Here is a 6,220-nt window from a genome sequence, read left to right as displayed (position 1 = left end):
GATTCTAGTCTCAGGCTGTGAAGTATAGACTTAAGTGTTTAGAATGAACTCAAACACTTGACATAAGATTCACCTGCATGGGTCGACAGAGATTATCATTTGAATTTGCTTTTAAAAGAAAATCTCTGTTTTATTGTCTAGCTGTCAAGTCATTCCTCAGTGCTATCACTGCCCTGTTTTCTCTCCATTCCTCTATTTATCTTTCTCCTCATGTGCCGTCTGAATTCATTTCCTCGCCTCACCCCCTGGTGGAGACGGTGCTTGACTTGCAGTGTTGCTTCTGGCGACAGCTTGGCTGTCAGATCCTGCTGTTAGCGCAACCATCACCTTCAGACTACAGAGGATGGTGTTGGGATGGAGTTTGTACAGGTATGTGTGTGTAACCACGGCGAAAACAGACAGCTGTCAGGTTTCTGTCGACAAAAATCACAGAGTAACACAACATTAGTGATTTCTCTGTCCTCTTCAGTTAGTATTCTGACTCGCAGGAAAAACCCACTGGCTAACAACATGGCCCTGACTCCATTTTTCTCCTTCTCTTCACGGAGTTGTGCTATGAAAACAAGCACCACTACAGACAAAACATTTTTTTAAATAGAAGTATTCTTCCAATTATGAAGTGCTAAGACGTACAGTGCTGCAAAGCTTGGGGGAAAAAAAGGCAACAAGGGAGGCATTCACAGTGAACGTTCATTTATTAAGACATGTTTTCCAGGATTCAGTGGGTTTCTTTTGTCTCATCAACATTACAGACATTCAGAGGAAACATTCTTCATGGCGATGTGCAAAAACAGCGTATGAAAGGAAAACGGTTACATTCTTAGACTGAATACTGATAGCTCCTATTGCAGCTGGCTGGCCTTGGACCACACATACGGACACAGCATTAAATTTTCTTTTTTTTTTGCTGCTGCTGTTCCAAATACACAAAACGTCAACAAAGCTTGGCTCATTGCATCGTTCTTCAGCACTAACAAGAAAAATACCTTATTAGTTAATGCACATAACTACAGGTAAAAGGCTGATTGTGTATATTTGCATCCTCAGTGGACCAATTAAATTTGCAACTACTCTCATTGGACTCCTCCGAAAAGCCAATACAGATGCCTCATTTACTTTCTGCAGAATGTGAGAATGTTAGATTACCGTACATGTATCTGCTCCAAGATATATCAACTCAAGGAAAGGTCATTTTCAAAGTACTTTACACTTTGATGAGCACTTACTTTAAAGCTATAAGGATTCACATTATTGTTATAGTTTAGTTTATTCCATTATGTTTATGTTATACAGTCCAGTTAGAGCAAATGACACCCACTTATCTTGAGCAGAAAACAGAACAATTGGGACAAGCCTTTTAATTTCTAGACAGGATACAATTTTTTGAGGTAAATTCGAAACTGAAGTTTTGTGGTCAGTTACTGAAGATCATCATACGCCAAAGAGAACAAAATGGACTGTAAGTAAAGAATCATTAGCCCAGTGGTTTCCTATCTTTCTCTTTTCGATGGCCAGTGTCTTACATGTTTTAAATGTTTTCCTGGTTCAGTAGAGAGGATTCAATCAGCAGGCTGTCAAATGCTGCATAGCAAAAAGTCCTCAAATAAACAAATTAAACATGTAGGACGGTGCCCTTTGATAACTGACAGTAGGCACCTGTGCTTTAGACTGCAGTGCTTTACAAATATAATCTTAAATCTAAATCATTCTCATTTAAACCCCTTCACTTCTAGTGACATTAGAACCACAAACTCCACTGTATTTTATTGTAATTTATAAGATACACCAACTTAAAGTAGCACATTATTGTAAAGTAGAAGGAACATAATACACTGTGACAAACCAACACAAAAAACAACTTTTAGTTGGTTTACCATATGAAATTCTAATAAAATCCATTTAAGATTGTGGTTATAATGTGAAAAATAATAATAAATACAGTTAAAAAAAAAACATTATCCTCTTCTACATGTGGTGCAATGTTGGATTTTCTATATTTGGGGGGGATTTCTTGACCGATGAGATTTTGGTCTTTTTTATTTTAATTGAAAACTTTTACCCACAGATATCAATACAATACAAGCTCGAAATGTAACACAATTAGACTAACACAGAGCAAGTGAAGGCAACAACAGGCCGAAGAAAGACAATTGTTAGAACTGATAGTGATTGGAAACGGTGATCATGGTGAGCAGAAACATGGCAGAATAAAGATTTATTATGTTACTAATGAAGCATGGTAACTTGGACAGATTATTTTAGAGTGAGGGTCCACAGCAGGGTGCTGGCAATCCTCCCAAGCAAGGTTATCCAGTTTCTTTGGAAAGGTGGAAGAAATCAACCAAAAAACAAAGATTTATGGTTAAGCTAATGGATCACCTTGGAATAAGAGAATTCCTATCATTTTGTGAAACGCCTACAGTGTTTGAAAACACTGTAGGCATTTCACAACAATTTGATGTTGTGATGCCTGATTTAAATGCCTAATGAGGTCATTCTGGAGTTTTAAAGAGCCTATTTTTTTCACCTCACTGATCTCAATGAGATAGTTTTATGGTCTTTTTTTTTAGTAGTGGTTAGGGAAATGACTTGTTTAGTTTCCACTACTTTTGTGTCTTCAATGAAAGGATATCTATAGCTTCCATTTAGTCTTGGGAAACATAAAGACCACATTTGTTGGTTTCAAATGAATTAAGAAAGACAGAAATGCCCAGAAACAGATAATGAAAACACTCCTTTAAGCACCTCCAGTGCAGCGCTCAGTTAGCACGTTGAATGTTATAGTTCATTATAAATCAATTAGAAAAAATACTGAGCAAATATGGCTTGTTTAGACAAGTTAAAAGATTGTTCACTCTAGACAATGTAGCAGCACACCTTATATGCGGAAAGTTCCATCTTAATGAACCACCAAAAGTCTGACAGAATATCCTTTGGACAGATGAAATGCAAGAAGAGATTTTAGCCACAATTTATCACAATATGTTGGAGAAATCCAAGCACAACCTGGACTCCTTGTGATCATTGTTTCAACCAGAAACTTCTCTGTAAAACAAAGTATTCTAGTCTCAGATGTGAGGCCATCTGTTCGACAGCTGAAGTCATCAACATGGCAGTGGTCTCAAACAGCAGAAAATCTACAGAATGGCTGAAAATCTACAACAGAAAGGCTAAAAAAGAACCAAACTTTGTCATTTCAAAAGTGATTCAGTAAGTTGTTCATTTCCAATTTTGTTCCTTCCCGCTGCAAAACTTCAATCTGTAAACCCAGACATGCTGATGTGGGGAGCAGAGTTTAAACTAAATTTCAGGTGTAAGTTTATTGTGCATAACACTTGAAGTAAACACCAAGACCCTCATAAAAGACAGTGTGAAATGCTGCCAGTGTTGGTAGGTTGTTGCTCAATTAAACTTCGACAAGAAATAAAGTAAAATACACAGAAACAAAGTCTTAAGCCAAATTAAAGACGTTGAGAGTTTAACATCTGTTGATAAAAGCTTAAAACATCTAAGCTTGTGCCTTAAATAGATCTCAAAACACAAGTCATTCATTTTAAAGTGATGCTTTGGGCAAAATAAATTACAAATCAACTGACCTAATTTCCTTTCATCCCAGTAACTTGGTGAAATCAAATATTAATTTGGTATTTTGTTTGAAATAATACATACACCTAATTTAAACACAGTAAATCAGTCACCACTTGTGCAATTGGTATTTAAGATGTGTGCTATGTTTGCTCATCTGGATTGAACTTTTAAATTGTAGGGTAAGTGATTTCACTTTGAGGTTTCACATAAAAACTTAAACTAGGATGGGAGCCAGCAACATTTTGGCACAGACAAAACAAAGTCCCCTTCCAACTGATTGCCCTGTTGCCAATTTAGGTGTCCTTAGTGGACCTTAAGTTGGGGAGGAACTGGTCCCAGAGCAGCCGGATGCACACACACACAGAAAGGGAACTCATTAAAATGGGAATGAAGCAGTCATCCTTTGGACAGATGAAATGCAAGAAGAGATTTTAGCCAGCAACACCCCCTATAGTCATACATGCAGAACTTACACTTTCTAGGGGTGTTAGAAACACAGTGATGTGGTCAGAATACCATTCAGAACAATCACGGCTTTATTCCTCATTTTTATCTTTTTTTATTTTTTTATTTAGCATGTTTCACAACCCCCTGCAACAGACTGGCGACCTGTCCAAGGTGACCCCGCCTCTTGCCCAAAACGTTCGCTGGAGATGGACACCAGCACCTCCCGACCCCATTAGGGTCTAGGGTGTAAGAAAATGGATGGATGGATGTTTCAGAACCATATTTAAGTAAGTATTCTTGCTGCTGGGAGGATCTGATGTCGAACCTGATTACACAAGTGTTTATGCGGAACATAAATTGTTCATTTAAATGAGTGTGGAATTGTTGAAATTTCTCTCTATTGCTTCTGATTGGCAGAAACAGAAACTTTTCTGGTCTATTACTTATATATCAGATTATAAAAGTGGTGAACATTGACACTTTTTTGCACTGTAGTTGATCTTGTTCTGAGTAGAAAGAGCCAAATATGCAATCCCTTCAGTTTATCAGTCTAAGTTCTAATCAAAAATCTAGTTAAAGTCCGGTATACTTGAAATGAATGAGCATAGACAATCTTTTTCTATTTACGAAGTTAATAAAAAAGAAGCTAAAGTACTGTGACTGTCATTAATTCATCTGTCAGACTTAAGTAAAGTCACTGAGCCGCAAAAAACAATAGCAGTAGAATATAAGTGAAAACAATATTGCAACTAACAGGAGTTGATTTTAGAGGCAAATCTCTGGTTGCTCTTTCTTTGTTTGCATTGCCATATTAGTTTTCAAGTAAATCTGCACAAAAGGACATGTCATACTGTGCAAGAAATCTTTTATCAGTGTAATACTTAACATTTAGTTACTACCAAATAAGTACAGTATACTAAGCTTTGCTATGACGGAGTAATTTTAGACCCATATTCATTCATCAACGTTGTGCTGTAAAAGTGTTTAAACTGTTTTGTTCCAACAGACAAGCATTATGTTTCTGGGAGGCAAATGGGGCCTTTCTGAAATCAGGGTCTGTGAAGTTAAGAGCAATAATTCTCTTTCATATAGTTGACATTTCCTACTGCAGTGAGATTGTAAACACATGGAGACATCTTCAGAGCTACAAGAGGTCAACTCCTAGTCTACATCCTTGATCTTGACAATTTAAAACTGAAGCTAAATATTTTGATATCTGTGGGATATTAATACATGTTAGTAAATGCCAGTAACACTCAGCACTTTCGCAAGAGACAGTAGCTAAGCTTATTTCAGTCAATGTCCATGTTACAATGCTAAAATCATAGCGGTTGAAAGTACCTGCTGCATTAATCATCTTCATCAGCAGCAACCTGCCAGTCTGCTCTAAGACCATTAAACAGAGGTAAGCTTTTTCATTTTGCAACAGGCTGTTGTAGGTTTAATCACATTAAGGTTGGCAAATTGCTGTGCTTTTCATTATCTCATATGTCTTTGGAAATTTCCCTGACAGACTCGCAGTCAGATCATCAACCGGACTCTCACAGCTGGGTACCTGTTATGCTGAGGAAACAGCATAACAGGTGTTTTGTTGTAAAGTTTGCTCTTGTAAACAAACTTTACAAAAGCATAGATGGTTTATCTGTTATTATAGTATGTATATTAAAATTTGCAGTTTCATCTGCTTAAATCAGCTGTAATGGAGGGACGTCTGACGTCCTCTGTCATTAAACACTCTGAGAATGTATTTGTTTTTCTAAAAAATTTACTGCAAACTGGCATTTGCCAACAGGAGTAAGAGGAACCTTTACCAATAATTTCATATTTCTGTGCTATCTGGCACAACACCCTTTTGGATGGAGGCATTGGGGAACACACACAAAGGAGTGTTTACAGGGTTACTGAACCCTGACTGATGTGTTGCTTTGAGCGCATTGGTTCTAGCTGTGTTATGAGGGTGATGTGCTGTAAGCTGAGAGATCCAGGTACCTCAGCAAAACAATCTCAGAATCCTCCAATAACAGAGATGGAAGGCAAAAAACAGAAAGAGGGACATCCCTTCATCAAAAATGTTCAGGAAATAAGAGTTTCAGCACAAGAACAAAGCTGCAGTTCCAGGCCAGGTTTACAGGACGTCAAGTTTGATGGTCTTCTCTACTCTCAAACTCTGGCGGGACAAACAAGA

This window comes from Poecilia mexicana, unplaced genomic scaffold (genome assembly GCF_051168715.1).
Source record: "Poecilia mexicana isolate PSO_F unplaced genomic scaffold, ASM5116871v1 scaffold_10, whole genome shotgun sequence".
Lineage (NCBI taxonomy): Eukaryota > Metazoa > Chordata > Actinopteri > Cyprinodontiformes > Poeciliidae > Poecilia > Poecilia mexicana.
Note: the sequence above shows the minus strand (reverse complement) of the source record.